At 56.6% G+C, this 18,664-nt stretch overlaps 1 protein-coding gene across 1 annotated transcript in view; it reads left to right on the plus strand.

The window, feature by feature from the left end:
• The first annotated feature begins 5,276 nt into the window (after positions 1-5,276).
• Positions 5,277-18,664, plus strand: part of CACNA1E (calcium voltage-gated channel subunit alpha1 E) — a 192,044-nt gene continuing 178,656 nt past the window's right edge. Inside the window, exon 1 of the mRNA XM_085312139.1 lies at positions 5,277-5,314. The gene's annotated coding sequence lies outside the window, so the exon portion shown is untranslated. The remainder of the gene's footprint in view (positions 5,315-18,664) is intronic.

Raw genomic sequence — 18,664 nt, forward strand, 5'->3', positions numbered from 1 at the left:
CAGCGCGGAGCGGCGCCGCCGCGGGGCAGCAGCGCTGGGGAGCGGCCCGGAGCGGCGCTTCCCGGCCGCGCCGGCTCGTGTTTTAAGCTTGGGAAGTATTAAGTTTATTAAATAAAGTCTATATTTTGGAAAGGCTTAGGTCAGAACTCTTACCTGGTGCTTTTAAAAAGTGTTTTATTGAGAGGAACAAAGTTTACAGGCGCTCTGGTGGGAAGTCCTCGGGCCTGTTCGTTGGGCTTGGTAACTCCCGGCCTTTGTTGTATAAAGGCTCGGGGCTCTCGTGGGGATTTTGTACAGTGTTCTCCTTCAGTGGTGTATCTTGTTTTGTATAAAATGTAACTCTACGTGTACAACACGTATTAAATATTTTCAACTGTATGCGCGTAGTCCGTGTTTGTGCAGCCGCTCGGCCTGGAGGGGGGAGGCAGCAGCAGCGAGGGTGCGGTTGGTTGCTGCGTGTCTGTGGCTGGATCCGCCCTGTGTAGCCAGAGGCTTGGGGTGGGCTGGAGCCCGGCTCTTCTGGGAGCTGGGAAGAAAGGAAGCCTCTGTCAGGGCGGCTGGAGCCGCTCCCGGGATCTTCCAGGTCATCTGGCTGCGGGCTCTTCCCTGTGCGGCGCCGCTCTGGGGCGCTGACTTTGGACACACGGGGACGTGGTGGGAAGTGCTGGGCTGTCTTGCTGGCTTTGTAACCCTGTTCATGAATCGAGACCCCAGCTGGGGCTGTGGGGTGAGGCATGCGGCTGTAGCAGCGTTTGAAGTCTTGCTCAGAATATACCTAATGTGCAGAATTGCTCTGTTTGGGTTGAAAGCAGTTGCTAAATACCAAAAGAGCAACTGCAGTGCAGCCCCAGCTTGGGTCGGCGTAGCTGCCTCTCGAGCACTGCCAGGTCAAGGGCTGGGCATGGGACTTGGCGTGCTCAAAGGTCCTGGGGTGGGGGCKTGTGAGCTGGTATTTCCTGGACATAGGCTGTGTGAACTGGCCAAATACTGCTCTGCCAAAAACTTTTTTCRATACCTCCTGTTTTGCTTTTACTGAATACCTAAAATAGTGAATGTCTAGCTAGTTTTGCTGGGGAAGGGAGAAGAAAAAAAGGGTTAAAGTTCCTGCTTCTGTGGGTGGGGAGAAAAGTTTGGCCCTTACTTCACAGTAAATATAGAGTGCCTCAAGGCATTGTAAATACATTGAATTGTGGGAGAATTTTTCTGCTTCTTGCTGGGAGGATCAGTAGTGGTGTCTCAGCTCTTAATTAATGAACTCTTCAACTGAGGATTAAATCTCTTGCAAATAAATGAAGATATCTTTATGCCCTCTAATATGCTGCCTGGAATATCTTGGTGAACTTCAGGGGCCCACCTCTTAAGAGAGCTGTTGAGCAGTTAGGAACAGGGTGTTCTGCTCTTGCCTTTYTCTGAGGTGGCTCATAGGTATCACGCTGCACTTGTATAAAGGCTCAGTGGTCAGGAGTCAAAACTTTCCCTTCAGATGAGGTTTGAGGATTGCAGAGTGTTAAATTTTTTTTTTCCCTCCCTACATCCTGTTTCTGTGAAAACTGGAAGTGTCAAGCTTAATCCTCCTGAGGCTCTAGGAAAGCAAAGAGTGGAGGACTTGTTGGGGGGGGGGGAAGCCTTCTAGGTTTAGGTGTCTGCTGGAGAGAGCTCTCTAATACGCGTACAGGTTAGCAACTCCCTATTCTGATGCAAAAGTGAAAGTTCTGTAGTCTTAATCAGTTTGTTTATCTTGGTGCTTACTGGTGACACACGGTTGTAGCCTGGTAGAAAACCCTGTGCTCCAGACAAACTGGTTATGATGAGACAATTCTTTCCACTTCGTACTTGTTGGGAGGAGACAGGAAGGGCCAATTTCTGCTTCACTTTTAGCAGTGATCTCAAAAAAAAAAAAAAAAAAAAAAAAAAAAAGCCTATAGCTGGCTATCAGCTGGGGAGATGAACTCAACTTGGGACTCTTGTGGTAAGAGGAAAGAGAAGGGTGAAAGAGAGGAGAGGTATAGGTTCCCTCTGAAGAGACAGGGCTGTGTTGGTTTTTCCCTACAGTTGTGCTTTTCCTGCTCCTTTTTAGAAGGAAAGCCTTGCTTGAAGGGGCACAGATTGCTCTCGCAAATTAGAAGCTGGGCTGGGAGATGGGAAAGGTCTTGTATTCCTTCCCTAGTTTTCTTCCCAAATCTTGGGGGATAGTTTTCAGCCCTACTTCTTGTTTGCCAGCGYGTTTCCAAGGAAATGGAGCTTCCTTGAAGCATTTGGATGGCTTTGCTCTGGGTTTGTGGTGGCTTCTGAACTCTGGAATGGGGTCAGGGTATTCTTATTTGTGGCTGTCAGCACATGGCGTTGATCAGAAGCAGCTTCATGTATCTGGAGGACTTGTTTTCTGGGCATACAACTGCTGGAAGAGAGCCTGATCCAGCTGGTGAAGGGGTACCCAATGCCCCTGCGCAGCCAAGGCCTAAGTCCCCTTTGGCACGTATCACCTGGCAGCAGTCATATCTGCTCTATCTTCCAAAGAGGAGTTGTGTAATAGCTYATTTGAAATCTGAAAGAGTCATGGCAAAAACTATCCTGAGGTGCCAATACCACTCTTGTGGCTGGCATGACCCCTCCGTGGAGCCTCTGAAAGGAAGCGAGTTCCTGTTTTCTTGTTACCATCTTGCTGATGTGGTGTTGCGTCCTTGCAAGTCCATCAGCTGCCAGAACCACCTTTCCCTGTGTAATGTGCACCTCATTTGTGTTGGTGGATGTGGCTGTGCACCTTGAAAGGTGTGTGTGCTCTAGCCAGGCATGGGGTGAAGAAAGCTGCGTCCTGCTGTAAGGAAGCGGGGAGAAATGGGATCTGTCTGTCAGGGAAAAACAGGCTGCATTTCGGGGAAAATCAGCCTTAGATTTGTATGCAGAAGTCRGTGCCCAGAAACGAGCCTACCCCGGAGCCCGAGCGCAGATGATGCTTCAGATTTTTCTTGGCAGTTGTATTTAACGACTGTGCTTGGAAGAGGATACTGAACAGCRGCGTGTTGCGAGGAGCAGGAGGCTGCTCTGCTGTTTCTCACCTCGAGGTCTGTTCAGCACGGTAGGATCTTCCCAAGACAGTTCCTCGGACCTTTGCGTAGCTGCACCTCCCCTTTGGGGGGGGGCGTCAGGGTTGTGCAGGTGCCACCAACAGTGGGCTGCCCCCAGAAGGCTGGAGAGCCCTGCCAGGGGCTGCTTGCTGTGGATTTTGCTCCCTGTGATCTCCATGTCCCCAGGGCACTGTGGGCTGCTTCAGAGAGACCTGGAAAAAATAATTACGAGAGACAAAGCGGCTGCCAGTAACTTTTAATTTGTCATAGATGAGGGCTTATACCTGCATTGGAAAATGAATCTCGAATTGAAAAGCCTTGTGATTGCTACACTGTATTATATTTGGAATAAACCTTTCTGCTCTTTTTTGTTTTTCCAATGTCTTKTCTTGTTCCTATGACCACTTTAGGAAAACAGATTCTGTTTATGTTAATTCATCTGTTCCATCCTGCTGCTTTGGTCCCTGGACTTTTCCTTCTGTTTGTGGTGCYGCATTTAGACGGCGCAGAGGTGAGTGATGGGAATAAGGCGGAATAAGCCTGAGGAGAGGCTAACAGCCCTAATGTGCCCCACACGCCAACGCTGACGGAAGAAAGAGAAGTGCGTAAATAAGCCAGATAAAAATAAAAGCTTCCATCACTTGGAAGAGAGGGTGACTCCTATGGAAACTACTTCACCAAGTCTAGAAGGATATGACTTAATGGTAAGATGGCAGGACCCTTGTCTTCCTATAATAGCAGCGAACAGCGGAGACTTTTAAAAGCGCAGCCTTGCGCCGCTCGCATTCCTTTGCGTGGATCTCGGGCCAGGCGAAACCAGAGCCAAGCAGGCAGTGCTGAGCTGTCCAGAGCGCGCTTGCTCTCGCTGGGCCGGCGTCCCTAGCCCAGCCCGCCGGCAGCAACGCCGTTCTGCGTTTCTCTGTGCTGAGCTCAGACTGGGGTCTCCTGAGAGTCTGAAAGAGAGGTGCTGTTAAAAAYCCTTCCCCGCAGTACAGCGAGAGGGCGGCTGGGCCGGGAGCGGGGAGGATGGGGAGCAGCTCACTTTCGCTTTGCTCCTGCTGTAATTGGTAATGAGGGACCAGTGCTTGCAGCTTGTGGAGTGTGAGCGTGGCTCTAATCAGGGATACCTTCTGGAGAGAGGAAATTATCTAAAAATGCCCTTGCCAACGAGGGAGTGTTAATGGTGTGAATCATCTCAGCCTTTAAAGGGATGAAAGTGCGTGTGTTGTGGGAGAGCTGCCAGCCAGTGATCCCCTGCGAGAGGCTGGGCGAAACCAGCTGGGCCGGGAGGCGGTGGGGAGGGAGGGCGCGGGGCTCGCCGGCCTGCTCTGGGTTTTGCTCGGGATGCTCTCCGTGAGCGGGCTGGCCTGGTGTGACCCTGCTTGCGCGTCCCCTTTTTCCCCTCCTGGGGCAGGGGCGGAGGGGGAAGGCGCCCGCTGCTGCGGTGTCCTGCTGGGGCTGTGTCAGCGCTCAGGAATCCAGGGAGCTGCTGGGAGGGAGGCAGGCGCCTCGGGGCTGCGTTCCTGCTGGGGCCTCTCCCAGCCTGGAGAGCAGGAAAACCGGGAGGGGGGGGGCCTGGGAGCAGTGCTGCGGGGAGGGCAGATGCTCTGCCGAGGCCTAAATCCCCTGGGGAAGACTTCTGTGGGAGGGAGGAGCAGAGAAGTGCTGCATGGGAGGGGGGACCGCATCCTTCAGAAATAGCTTCTTGCTTAAGTTATCGCTCCCGAGGCTGCTTAGGGACGCAGCTCAGATCCCCTCCCCAGCGCTTGCCCTGCTGTGGGGCTTGCATCTGTCCCCCACCTACCGCACTCGCCAGCGATGCCAGGCGAATATATATTTTGGGTGGGCGGAGRGGGTCCCCGCACCCTGGCTTCAGCAGAGCTCTTCCAGGCTGGAGCGGCTCCCACGGACAGGGTTAGGGCCGGGCAAGTGCCGGGATGCACCGATAAACAACTCTTCTGCTTGTCTTCTGGCAGTAATTTCTGCTGCTCACATGCAAGCCCTGCAGGGCCCCCCCTGCCCTCCTCCTCCTCCTCCTCCCCAGCTGCGAGAGGGCTGGGCTGGCCCGGCCCGGCCGCCCTTGAAGACAACAGTAATGAAATGCAGAGCTGCTTGGGAGAGCAAAAAAAGGCTCTGAGGTTTTGTGCCTCTGGTTTTCTCCAGCCTTTTCTCCCAGCGCAGTGATTTATTGGTGCTGGTGCCGGCGAGAGGGGGAGGGCAGGGCCTGGAGCCGCGGACCGAGGCGAGCGGTGAGTCGTGGTGCATTTCCCGGGCGGTCGCGCGAGGCGGAGGGGAGAACGGGAGAGGAGGAAGGTGAACTGCCCGGGTAGCGGCTGCAGGGACCCGACTGCCGGAGCCGAGCCCTCCCGCGCCTGTCCCCGTCGGCGCGGCGCTCGGGCAGAGCCTGGCCCTGGCCTCGGGCGCGGGGCTGGCGCGGGGGCTCCGCCGTGCCCGCCGCGAGAGGCGCGGGGGAAGGTGGCGGGGGGCGATGCCGGGCCTCCGCTCCTATCTTCTCCTCCTGCCCCGCTCCGTGCGAGCCTCCGGGCTGGGTTCCTGCGAGGGGGCAGCATCTCGCCGCCCTCTGACCGTTTCCCCCGGCCGGGGTGCAGCGCGGCTCGCCCCCGGCTGCGCGCCACGCTCGCGGCGGCCCACGGCTCCGAGGCCGGCCCCTCTCCCTCGGACCTCCCTGGAAGCAGAGCGGAGCGGTTCGAAGCCGAACGCGCCTCCCCTGGCAGCGTCCTCCTCCTCCTCCTCCTCGTTTTACTGCTGCTTCTCCAGGCGCTGAGCAGGGCGGCGGGGAGCGACCTCGCTGCGAGGAGCAGGCGGCCGCGCCGCCGGACGGGACGGGACGGGGCAGGAAGGACGCGGCTCGCTCGGAGAGGCCGGAAAGCGGAGGCGTGCGCGCCGGCAGGAAGGAGGCAGCGCGGCCGCAGAGGGGGCGCCGGGGCCGTCGCCTGCCGCTTCCTCGGTCCGCTGCGGAAAGCCCGGCCGGAGGACGCCCTCCGGCGCCGCTCGTTACCGCCCGCGCGGAGCCCCGTCTTGGCCTCCCTGGCTCGGGCGGGCTGCGCGGCGCTCGCCGCTCTGGCAAAGCCGGGCTTGTACCCCGCGCGGGGCCGCGTTTGCGCTGCCCCGACGGGACGAGCCCGGCGCCGCCGAGGACGAAGGTCGGCAAATATCCCGGGCCGCTTGCTTAACCTCCGCGGGCGGCGAAGGGCCCTGCCCTGCCCTGCGGCTTTTGCRTTAATGGAAAGCAAAGGTCAGAGGGGCGCAAACAGCACCCGCTTTCCAGCCGGGGCYGGCGGCGGGGGTCAGCTCCGAGCAGCAGCAGCGAGGGCTGGGAAAGCTGTTAAAGCCAAGCGTGCCGAGCCCGGTGGCGGCGGCGGCCCGTCTGGGCTCCGTTCCCACCGCCGCCGCCGGCACAGCGGAGCCGAAGCCTCTCCCGGGCTGGCCCGCGCCGCCCCGCAGCTCGTCCCGCGCCCGGACGGAGCGGGCTCCCCTGGGTCTCCGCCGGCGGTTAAAACGCGGCGCGCTGCGGCCGTGCCTGCTGAYGGACGCGAGCTAGAGAGAGACGCGACCTTCAGAGGCCGGCGAGGCGGTGCAAAAAGAGGAAAGTGCCGGCGCGCGTCTCGAGCAGGGCCTCTGGGCAGCTGCTCCCGAGGGGGCTGCGGCTAAGGCAGAGCTACCCGAAGCCGGCCACATCGACGCACCCCTTTCGACGAGGCCTCTTCTCCTCTGAAGGATGGTGAGAGGGCGCAGCTCCGGGCTGGCGGCGTAAGGTGCAGGCTGCTGCCATCATTTACTGCAGCCGTCGGCCTGCGACTTGTCCCTGCAAGCACCAAGCGCGATGATTCATGTCTCCTTCTAAAGGCCAGCAAGGCTGTGCACGAAAATCAGGGTAAATTCGGTCAGTCGAGCCGGAGGCAGAAGATCCACCCTCCTCCCGCCTGCTCCTCCTCTGCCCTGCAGATCCCCGGGGCACCAGCGGGAGCCCAGCACCCGCTGTTGCCTGCAGGGCCAGGGRCACGAGCACGGCTTGCAGTGCCGAAGGGCGCAGCTCTCGGGATGCGGTCGCTAGCTCATTTTGCAAGTGCTCCATAGCTGGGATGTGTTGGCATTAAAGGCTGCGTCCATGCTTCGGAGCCGGGTTTGATGCGAGCTCCCTTCCGGAAAGCGGAGCCGGGCTCCCTGGGGTGGCAGCGGCTGTGAGGCTCGCAGGGCCGAGGCGCCCGCCACAGCTGCTTCCAGCTTCTCCTCCCTGCGGATCTGGGGCGGCAATCCCGTGCGGGAGCACACCAGCCGCTTGGGATAGCAGGATGTGGGAGGGACGAGGGAGGGATCGTTTTCGGTTGGGCTGGGCTGACGGTTCCCACCGTCTCCATCCTGCCGGAGGAGCCGTGTCGGGGGGAGAGGCTCTCTGGAAAGGCGCTGGATTTGGCCGTATCCCTGCCAGACTGCCTCCAGCCACGGCACGCTGTGCCAAGGGCCTCTGCCGCCGTAGTAGCAGCTCCCAAAGCGGCGCTGGYGGAGCTGCGCTGATCTGACCGCTGGCACGGAGTGCTTGAGCGCCCTGCTGCTCRCCAGGCACCCTGAAGCCACCCTGCAACCCAGGCCAGAGCCGGAGGGAAGCAAAGCCCTTGCCGCGTTACCTGGCCAGAGACAGAGCCCCGTAACCAAGTTCAGGTGAACGTCTGTGACCRTCTCTTCACCCACCCCAAACGAGCTCCAAGGGCCACTGCAAAATCCTGTCACCTTTGGGTGCTGCTGAGCACCCCAGATTGCAGCTGCTCACCCTGATTTCCTATCTGGTGCGGCATTTATCGCAGATCTGCCCGCTTTCATCCTGACCCCTGCCAGGAGGAGCAGGGAAGGGTCCCGTACCGCCACGGGCTCTTGCCAGGCCTGCAGGCACCCTTGGGGTCCCACCCGACACCCAACACCAGCCAGAGCTGTCGGGTGCAATCCTCGGTGATCCAGCCCTTCCGCTGCCCGCTGAGTTTTGCGTGAGAAGACGCGAGGAGAAGAGCGCGTTTCCGACCGAAGCGGGAACGCCTGGAAAACGGGCTTCCCCCGATTTCGTTTCCTTGTGCAGCAAAGCCCTCTCGTGGAGGGCTGCAGTAGCTTGCCAGCGAAGAAAGCTGTCTGCTGGGATGTGCTGCCTCTTCCCCGGGGGGCCCGAGCCCGGCCTCGGCCGCGGGGCCGCCATCCCTTGGGGTCCTGCGGAGGGTTGTTAGCAGGGCTGCCCCGCGGCCCCACGCGCAGGCTGGCAGCACGCGGCCCAGACCTCCAAGTGCCTTCGCCTCCCCAGAGCGCCGCCCGTTCACATGTGAACGTCGCATTTCTGCGTTTAATCGTGTACCAATTTCTTGCTCGGCTTGGGGCGAGCGGCTCAGGCTTTCCTGGGAGCTGCTCAGTGTGCTCTTGCTCCAGCCCTGCTGCACGCTGGACCCTTGCGGCGACTTCCCCCAGCTGTGAGGAAGCCGGGAGGARGGAGACCCTTGCCAAAAAGTGTAATTTCTGGGGGAATCGGGGCTCCCCCGGCTCTGTCAGCACTGGCTGGCGTGGTCTGATCCCTTAGAAAAACGCACCCATAGCTCTCTTCRTGGGCCACCACTTTCAAGGCCACCTCGGCGCAGCCCAGCCTGCGGCATCGGCGGCTCTCTCCTGCTCGAGTCGAAGGAGCAGGCGCRTCCTCCGTGGGTGCCCCGGCCGCCCGGAGGTGCCGGGCAGCCTGGGGGCCGACGCAGGCGGCGCGGGCAGAAACGTCTCCTGCCTGCGCGGCGGGGCTTCGCCCCCTCCCGCCTGCCCGCAGGCGCCGGGCCCAGCCTGCCCGCGGCCCCTCTGCACCCCGAGCAGGCAGCATCCTTGCTTTTAATAAGGTGATTTCATGTCAGGTTTCCAGCTCGGCCACTTGGTTAATAAATCCCTAGTGCAGACATTTTACAACCTCCCCTTCTTCCCAGCTCTGTGAACGTATAAGTACCTGCTCTGTTTTCCTTAGCGTCCTTCCAAGCCCACCCATGGGTGCAGGCCAGGGCCGGAGACCATCCAAACCGGCCGTGGAAACGACCTGAACCGCATTGGAAGGGGGAGCGCGCGGCGCGGCGCGGGCCGGGCGCCGCAGCAGGGCCAGCGCCTGCCGGCCACGGGGCGAAGGCTCGGGAGCTGCCGTGCTCTGCCGCGGAGCACGCGAGCCTCCCCGTGGCGCCGGCGAGGCCCCGAGGGCTGCCGGCYGCTGGTATTTCCCCCGGGGGGGACCGTGTGGGCCTGGGTGTTGCTTCGCAGCCCCCGTGCTGGCAGGGGCAGCAGCGGGCAGCCCACGGGTGGGTTGGCCGCCTTCTCCATAGACCTCGAGGAAGGTTGGTGTTGATGGGTTGGAGGGMCGGGAGCCGAAAAAGATGGGCCTGGCCAGGAGCTCTGCTTCGGCTGCTGGCGGGGAGGAGGYGCCCCGTAGACCCCTTCCCCCGAGACGGGAAAGATGCCTCGTCCCACCTCTTGCATTTATTCAGCCTTGACGGAGGAGAAGAAAGGCAGCTGATGCAAAAGAGGCTCGGAGACGAAGCCAAGCAAAGCCGGCGCAGAAACGCCAGCGAAACCGTAACGCCGCTCCGGAGCGGCCGCCCGGCCTTGCTGCGGGCGGGGAGCTCCGCTCTGCCGCCGTGGGGCCCCCGGGGACGCCCCGGCGCTGCGCAGGCACAGCACGCCCCACGCCCTGGCAAGGCTGGAGCGGCGGCCCGAGACTCGCTCGCTGCGGCATCGCTCGGGTCGCGGTGGCACCTGCCCCTCGGGCTGCCCGCACCAAGCTCGAGCGACGTCCGGCCGCCCCAGGGAGGCTGCCCCCGCCCGCGGCTCTGGCCCTTTACATCGCTTGGCTGCGGAGGGGCCCGCAGGTGCTAATTGCCTTAATGGCCCCGAGCAGCTCAGCCAGGTGCTAATTGCCTTAATGGCCCCGAGCAGCTCAGCCGCGGGCTCCGGCTCCGGCCGGGCTGAGCTGCCACCACCACGACCACCACCACCCCCCTTGCTGCTGCCACCCCCCCGCCGCTGAGGCCAAGGGGCCCGGGTAAGGTCTGGGCCGCCCTGCGCAGGGTGGTGTGCCCTCCTGGGGCTGAGCTGGCTCCGGGGCCCCTGCAGCGGCTCCGGCCCCTTGCTGCGGACAGGTCGGGGAGGTGGCTCAGGCTCTGGCCGCCCCGGGCAAGCTTGCGGGGAGGTGTTTGCCTGCATGCCGCTGCGGTAACGAGCTGTGCTTGGGAATGGGCAGTGATCTGCTGCCAGCGGGCACCGTGTGCCTGGAGAAGGCGGGGGGCAAGCCCGGCCCTGCGGCAGGAGCTGCGGCCGGCCGTGCGAGTCCCGCCGTGGGCCGCGCCGCTGGAGCGGCTGGCCCGGTCCCAGTGCAGCGTGCACTGCTTGTTGTAAAGCAGTGTCCTTCACRCCACCACGTACAGCGTTTAAGTGCCTTGAACGATGAACAAATGGCTCTAAGGGATTATTTGCATTTTATTTTGAGGCACTAGTTAATGGTCACCTTGCAAATATTACTCCATTATGAACCTGTAAGTCCTGGATTAATTCCAGGCTGAATAATCACAGCTTGCCTTACTCAAATGCACCCCCCTCGCCACAGCCCCCACCTTGTTCTCCGGTAGTCTCAAATGAAGAAGGTATTTTTCTACCTGAGAGCCTCTTCGGTGTTGCTGGCACTAGCTGTGTGCTTTTCCACCGCAAGACTGGCCCTGTTACGGGAGGGGATGATGGATGCCCTTGTGCTTTGGGGGCATCGATGCCTTATGAATAGTAAACCCCATCAGAGCTGCAGGAGCTGTGCTTTTTCTCTGTGCTGCCTGGGCACTCAATTCCTTTTGTCCTGAATCAGTTTTAATTTGCTGTGCTGGGTATGTGGTTAAGTAATTTTCTTGCACTTCTAGTTACACAAAAATTGTCGTACTGGTTGCATTTGAATTGTATGGTCCCCGCCTCCCTGCCTGGGGGCTGATTGCAGACTGTGTAAATATTTAGTGTTTTTGCTCAAGTGACATCAGCCTTTTGGTTTCTCCAGCCTGCCACCTCTGCTGATATTTTGTATGTTACGGCTTTGGTGGGTGCATCAGCAGGGGCTTGTTCCTCAGTCTCTGCAGGTGGCTCTGGGGGTTGATTTACACTCAATACTGGGCATTGGGGAAGTCTGACTTGAGCGTCTGGGTGAAGATTGGGTGGTTTTGGTACTAGCTCACTCAGAGAACCTGCTTGTGTGTGAGAAGCAATGTGCACGCTTTCTCTGTAACAGAGGAGTAGCAAGAAAAGGGGATTTTTGCAAGCAACTTGCAGGAGCACCCACTGTACCCCCACCAGTGTGTCTGCAGATGTCTTCTCCCCTCTGGAGCTGGATGAGCAGCCCCACAATGTTTCCTTCATGGCCAAGCCGGCAGATGGGGCTCCTGCCTGCAAYGAGCGCTGCTGCTGGGCGCAGCGGGGCTGGAGGGCTGTGCTGGGCTCAGCTCCTGGCATCCCCTGGGAGAGGGGGGCAGCCCTGGGGGCCATGCAGCCACCTTCGGCCGGGGTGGGTAGTGCTGGTCCCCCAGTCCCCTGTCAGTTATGAAGGACTTCCAGTCCATTGCACAGATTTTTGCATCCTAATTATCTCCTTGCAACTGCTGAGCTCCACTTTCCTCAAGGCTCTTCCTCTGCAATGCTACGTCTTGCTATGTGCTTGGTTGCTCAGGAGGAAAGGAATCCTCAACCTCTGCTTAACCATCTCCTGTTACCTTGTCCAAAACCTGTGTCTGAGCCGTTCCTAGCTATGGAGAAGGGAAGATCACAGAGGCTCTTGGGGAGCCTTTCTTCTCAGGGGTACTGGGAAGGCTGGACGTGCTGGGAAGCTCGCAGTGGATTTGTGCTGTGTAGGAAGTATGCTGAGAGTTAGGTGCTGTTTGGTGGGTTTCCTCACTAACTGGGCCCTTGGCAGTGTCATTGGCCTCTTCTGCTCCTCTGGAGGTGGAGGTCTAGGGAGGACCTTGTCAGAGGGGGGGCATGAGGCTGGCTCTGCTCTGCCAGCAYTTAGAGCTATTGATTTGCCATCAGTTTAGCATCTTATCTTGTTTTTTTATTAAATAAAATTAAAAATATAACAACAAATTCACCCGGGCACTTGTGGTGAATCAGTGTGAGATGCTGTGTCCTGTCAAGTCTGTGAAGACTTTAGATCGGGAGGAAGGGCTCGTGGGCTGAATGCCCCTTGATGTCTCGTTTACTCTTGCTGTGCCTGAGCACTGCTGGCCTGTCTGTGCCTGTATGGGGTGTCCTGCAGTGGTCACTCGGCTTCCTTCGGTCCGGGGGGTAAGTGTATGCTGCAAAGCCTGCTCTTAATGTCACTGCCCTGTCTCTGCTGAGAGGCTGGTTGTTGTTTAGGTTTGCTTTTCTCTGTGCTCCAGGGCAGTCTCTGCTCTTCTCCCTGCCTGCTCCCTGGCACCCTTCCCACCCGTTGCCAGCTGTCTCTTTGCGTGCTGAGGCAAAGCATTAATTTTAATTGTTCAGCAATATCTCCTGCTTTGATCAATAAACTACCCTCTGCCATCTTCTGAATAATAATAAAAAATCCCTCTCATGATTTGATTGAAACTATTTTCCCTCGTTGTTTTACACAAGCCATAAAACAGCTTGTTCCAGCCAGCTGTCACTTTGGCTCCTTGCTGCTTTTGTCCTGGTCTGGAGCTCCCTCGGGTGCTTCCCACTCCGAGGGGCCTCTGTCTCGAGGAACAGCCTGTGGCAGCTAGGTCAGGGACCCAAGGCTGTTGGGCAGCTGGGAGATGGTCATTAGCGTCGTTAGCTGCTGTGCTGTCTGCAAAGAGCTGCTGAGCTCAGCTCCCCCCTTGGAGATGCTCCATGCTGCACACTGCTCAAGCAAGTGGGGCAGGTGGGGGGCAGGTTTTCTTGCCGGCTCCTTTCTCTGGGCCATACTGCCTGTGTCATGCTGCTGGATACCCCCATGTGTGGTGGCACGGCTMCTGGGAGCTTTCTGGGGTGGGGGAACAGGAGGTCTGGGGAGTCACCAAGTTTGGCTATAAAATTAGTGGTGCTTTGTGTAAAGTGCCTKTAAGTAGCAGGACTAGTTCCTGCAGGATGGTGTGGGTGCTAAAAATGCATCTGACCTCAAAGTGGCCAAAATTCCAGGAAATTTAAAAAAAATCAACAAAAAAGAACATAGAGGGCTACTAAATAACAGCCCTCCCTGCCCTGAGCCTGGGAGAGCATTTTGGGGAAAGCGTTACATGCTCGCTCCTTTATCTGCTTCTCTACATGCCTGCTGTGGCTGGAGATGGGGTACTGGTTTGGAAGCTCTGGTCTGTGCAAGCTGGCTGTTCTCGGGCGACCACAAGGGTGCCAGACCTCGAGCTTTCAATTTGTTACTGGCATTTGGTTTGCTCTTGATGGGAGCTTGTCCCTGTGCTCTGATGTACCTGTGTCTGTGCTTTGAGACCCGGGGGCTCTGCGAGCTGGCGGGGCTGTTAGAGGGTGTGGGTATCTCCTCTGGGGTTGAGGGCYGAGGATGCTGGGGGATGTCTTGTTGATTTAGCGAGTAAGGATCAACTCCTCACTGTTATTAGCTAGGTATAAGTTAAAGGTGATGAGGTAGCCTGCAATTAAATGCACTAGAGGAGTTCTGTGCCCTTCTCTGAAGCGTGGGGGCTGGGTGGAGGTGGGCTCTGGGAGGCAATGGGTTGTTACCCCGTCCTCCCYGGCAATCTGTGCCCTGTGCTGGTGCCAGGCTGGGAGAGAGCCAGATCTTTCCTGCTGCTTGTTTACAGATACRGGATGKTTTTTTTTTCCTCTTTAGCCTTTCTCTGCTTTCTCCATTTGCAGAGAAGTTGAGCAGTCGGCTCCCTGCTGCTGGGGAAGCACRTGCTTCCTCGCGTGGCAAGCTTGAGGACTCCCTGCAGAGATCYCTAGGGAGCTCTGCCTTCCTGGTCCCTGGCAGCCCTCGGAGAGGGGTCAGGGTCTGGGCTGGAGCAGGCTCCTCTGGGATGCTGAATAGTGGCTGATTTGGGTTTTGCTTGAAGATTCCCCCTGGAAATCGAGTGCGGTGTTTGCCCCAGCTTGGATGGCTGAGAAGGGCTGAGCAGCTCCGCTGGGCCCCAGACGCGGGTTTGAGGGAAGGGAGCCTGTGCAGTAGGTCTCCTCGTTGTGTAAAAGGGGGAACAGATCGTCAGCTCCTCTTACCCATCCCCTCAGATTGCCGGCGCAATAACCATCTGTGAACATCTGTATGGTCAGATACACAAGCCAGCAGCACAGCTTTTTAGCCAGGAAAGGCAAAATCCRTCTCTTTATCTTGGCTGTGCAAACACTGGCTGCATGTAGCAATTTTCTTCCCTGCCTCCATGTTCTGCTGRTGCAAGTGAGCAGAAGGCTGCTGGAGCAGAATCAGACTGCTCCAAGAACAATTTTGGACACTTCCTTCTGACACTTCTGCCATGTGCAGATATCAGACCCTGTCTTAACTGCTAGACAGGGCAACATCCTAGCCCTGTAAAGCTCTAGACAGAGGCAGTGTGTGCTGGGCATGGTCYCTGGAGGTAGGGGAAGCTGCAGAAGCAGAGCCCATGGGTGCAGTGAGAATGCAGTGTGCTGAACCTGGACTGAGGACTGGAGGGAGAGCAGGTGCTGACCTGGGAGGCAATGGCCACTTTAGSATGAAGACATCAAGTCAGCAGGTATGATAAGGCCCCTCGGCACTCATGGGGCAACAGAAATGGCCTCAGAATGGTTGTGGATATAATGGAAGGTTTTCCTGTGCTCCCAGAGCTGGTGGAAATAGAGCAAGTTATATGTAAAAGAAAAAAATATATAAAGTTATAGACCTTTTGTCAGCTTGGAGGGGTCCTACAGCGTTTGTCCTCTTGTGATACCGCCGCCCTGGGTTTGTCACTTTGATCCATGGTTGTAGTTGGAATAATCTCAGAGAGGAGATGGGCTCTGCAGATGTGTCTGCTCCTGACCTTGCTCTTTCAGGCTCAGGGTGACTCATGCAATTAGRCAGCAGTTTAGCACCTTTTCAGTGCCCGATCTCCTCTGCACTCTGAGTTYTGACAAAACAGCACAGTCCAGGCCTGTGGCAAGCGTACTTGAATTCCTGGGCAGGCTTTTCCAGGGAGATGTTTCAGTGCAAAGATGCAGAGGAAGACCCTTCCCCCCGGGATGTTTCTTCCTCCATCTCTGGCTGGTGTGGATGCTCTTCATTGTGCATGTTATCATCATCATGTTTGCAGTTCCCTTGAGTCCTTGCTCTCAATTACCCCTGTGAGGATGAGTCCCACAGGTTAATTGGATATTGTATCTAAAAAACAAAAGAAGTACTCCATTATTTATTTGTCCTGTATTCATTGTGCTTTGGTATGAATTCAATGCCATTATTTTTTGTTTGCTTTCTGCAATGGAAATAAAAGAACCACTCTGCTGGCTTCCTGTCTCACCCCTGTGTTGCGCTCTCCTGTGTACCTGCTCTAACCCAGAAAGAYCCTTTTCAGTCTCCCTGTGTCTGGAAGCTTTGCACTCATCTGTCAGCCCAGTGCCTTGGTCTGATCCTGCCCCATTTGGAGCTGGAACGAGCATCGTCCTGTGCAAAACAGGCTTTTCTAAGGACCAGTTCCAGCGGGAGCACAATCCTGCTGGAGGACCTGATCCCACTGCAGCRTTTTCCAGGTGGTGGCTTGCGGAGCTGAGAGTTGTGATTTTGCTGCTTGCTGCTCTGGGGCCTTTTGCAGGGCCAGCAGTAGTGACACAGGTCTCCTTACCCTCCCTCCAAGCAGTGGTAATGCATCTAGGGCCCAGCAATGTGTGAGTCGGTTCCAGTTGCTGCCTCGGTCACAGGCTTTGCTCCTTGGTYGACACGAGGTGTCACCTGCCCTTGTGCTGCAGCTCATGCTGCAGTCCTGGCCATCAATATTCCTGCCCCTGTGAAACCACTTTGCCAGGTTTTAACACCGCAGGTGCATAGTCTGGTCTCTGGTGGTGAATTTTATCCATCACTTATTCCTACTTGGTACTGGATACTTTAACTGGTTTCTGGTAAATGAATTTGGTTTATGTCTCATGAGGTTGCTGATTTGGTTTCCTTAACCTCTTAAGAGGGACTCCTGGGCCAAAGCATTTGAAAAATTCAGATAARTCGCACTATTTCCTCTACTGTCAACTACTTATAGCTTGGAGAAATTTGATTCCAGTGCAGAAGACCTGCTGGCACATGCCTGCCATGTGTTCCCCTAAGGACTTTTTAAAATCCTGCTTTTAATAATCAGATTGGAGCATTTCCCTCACTGTAATGAGGCTTAGATCTGTGGTTGCCTGGACCTTTCTTTTAGATGGGAGTGGGGTTTGCTATGGTGTGATCTGGTGCCATGGTGTGATTTCCCCCCCCCCCCCCCCTTTGTAATTTGGAAGACAGATTTTTGAGGTAATTGTTTAGGGAGCAGGATGGAAATTATTTTGCTTTGCTGTGTGAAGCCTGCAGTCTGCYTCACGAACATCACGGGAGGAGCTGTGGGGACAGCAGGAGTTTAGGGGAGGTGGATGAAAATTCAGGTTGCAAATTTAGTCTTCCCTGAGCTGACAAAACATGGTGAGTTTTTTCCATGGAAAATTGCAGCATTTCAACACTTGTCTCTGTCTCAGATGGTAAAGAAAAGGTGATTTATTTATGCAGTATGTAAATTGAATTACATTTCAGAGCATTCACGAAGTCGAAATCCTTGAGCTTCTAGATACTTTGAAGTAACCTGAAATGCTGGGTCTGAGCAAATGCAGCCCAAAGCTGTGTCTTCTCCCAGCAGTGTGATTGAGTGGTGGTGGGGAGGTTTGTCCTGGGACTTGTGTCCCGTGTCTCTCTGGCAGAGAAATGCAGCTTCATGTGCATTGCAGACACTTTCTGCCCTCCTGGGTTTTCGCTAAGGAGGAAGAGCCATGGGTGGRTAACATGTGGAGGGCAGGTGCTGTGCTGGGGTATCTTGACCTGGGACTGCCCACTACTGAAATGAAGACAGATTTCTCCTGGGCTCCAGCCTCCCTACACCCTCTGAGTTGCCTTGGGCTTTCTAATATATTAAAAAGGGGTTTTAATTTTGATTCTTCGTGTTGCCACCTGAGCCTGGCTTGGGGCTGCTGCCTGGTATCTGCCAGGGAGGCTTGCAAGCTGGTGGCATCAGCCTTGTTCTCAGCCCCTTCCCCTTGGCATGAAGGCAGGGAGGATCAGACCAGGAGGCCCAAAGCTGGAGAAAAAGCTGGTATCAAAGTATTTCCCACATGCCCTGTCCCTAGTCTGTGGGCAAAGGCTTTTAAAGGGATTCAGGGTGGTGATGAGGCTGGTTACATCCTTTTGCCTTTCTGTTGTAGCGAGATGTCCTTTTGCTGCTTGTTTGTCAGGCTTTTTACTGCTTTGGGGTGTCCCACTTGGCTCATTTCTCTGGCAGCTCCTCCTTGCAGGGAGTAATTAGTGCTACACTTGAGCAGTCGATAGTGCAGTGAAGGTAAATGGAGGAGAGGCGGGAAGGGAGGAGGGCTGGGGAGGAGGATGTTGCTGTGCGCAGCGGGCTGGGATGAGACCCTGGGAGCTGGCCAAGCTAATCCTCTTGCCTGGTCGTAATTACAGGCTGGCCTGGCAGGAGGTCCTGCGGGTAGGAGGGARGCCTGTTCCCCATGTAGAGGAGATGGCAGGAGACCCTCATCTTCCTGTGGAAATGAGCAACTACAGGGCTCATGAGAAGCTGTCCTGGGTGTTGGAGATGCATCTGTCCCAGGCTGGGTGTGAGTCAGGAGGGGCAGAAATGGCCTTTTAGACGCCAAAGCAGAGATGTTCTCCCTGACCATGGGCCAGCTGGGGTTGATACCAGAGGTGACCAGTAGCACTCAGACTTTTCCAGGCTGGGCTGCAGCAGGCAGGGAGGGCTGTGATATGCCATGAGGCCTCAGGGTGTCCAAGCACCTAATATTTAGGAATATGGGGTAGAAGGGCTTGTGTTTAGAGCAGCCACAGGGACTGTAACATAGGGGTGTGTGAGTATATACATACATACATATATACACACACACACACACACACACACACACACACACACACACACACACACACACAGTGCGTGCATGCTGCAGACTGCAGCAGGAAAGGCAGGATGAGGCCTGGGCTGGTGCTGTGTCCTACCTGCTTTGGTGATGGAGCTGGTGCAACCGGCCTTTGCTAAAGCTCCTCAAGTGGTTTGCTTGTACAGTGACCAAGGCCCTGTGTCTAAATCACTGCAGATGAATGGCTTTGGCTGCTAAGCCATTTAGGTAGGTTTGCTTTTCCAAAACTTCGAGGGCTGGTTTTTGTGAATGCCCAAGCGTTCAGCAGCTCTCGGGAACATCAGCACAGCTTTGTTGCTGGCAGTTGAAAATAGAGAGAAAAATACCCCCCTCAGTGTTCATTGCAAAGCAGAGAGGAAGAGGAAATGAATGTTCTTGGGCTTTTTTTCTAAAGGGATAACAAACAACAGGAGCGGGAAAAGCCAGGAGAGGAAGTGATTCATATGTTTAATTTGCCCTCCAGTTCTTATCACTTTTTTTTTTTTTTTTTTTTT

Source organism: Rhea americana, unplaced genomic scaffold (genome assembly GCF_003343005.1).
Source record: "Rhea americana isolate MKP2758 unplaced genomic scaffold, rheAme1 scaffold_358, whole genome shotgun sequence".
Classification (NCBI taxonomy): Eukaryota; Metazoa; Chordata; class Aves; order Rheiformes; family Rheidae; genus Rhea; species Rhea americana.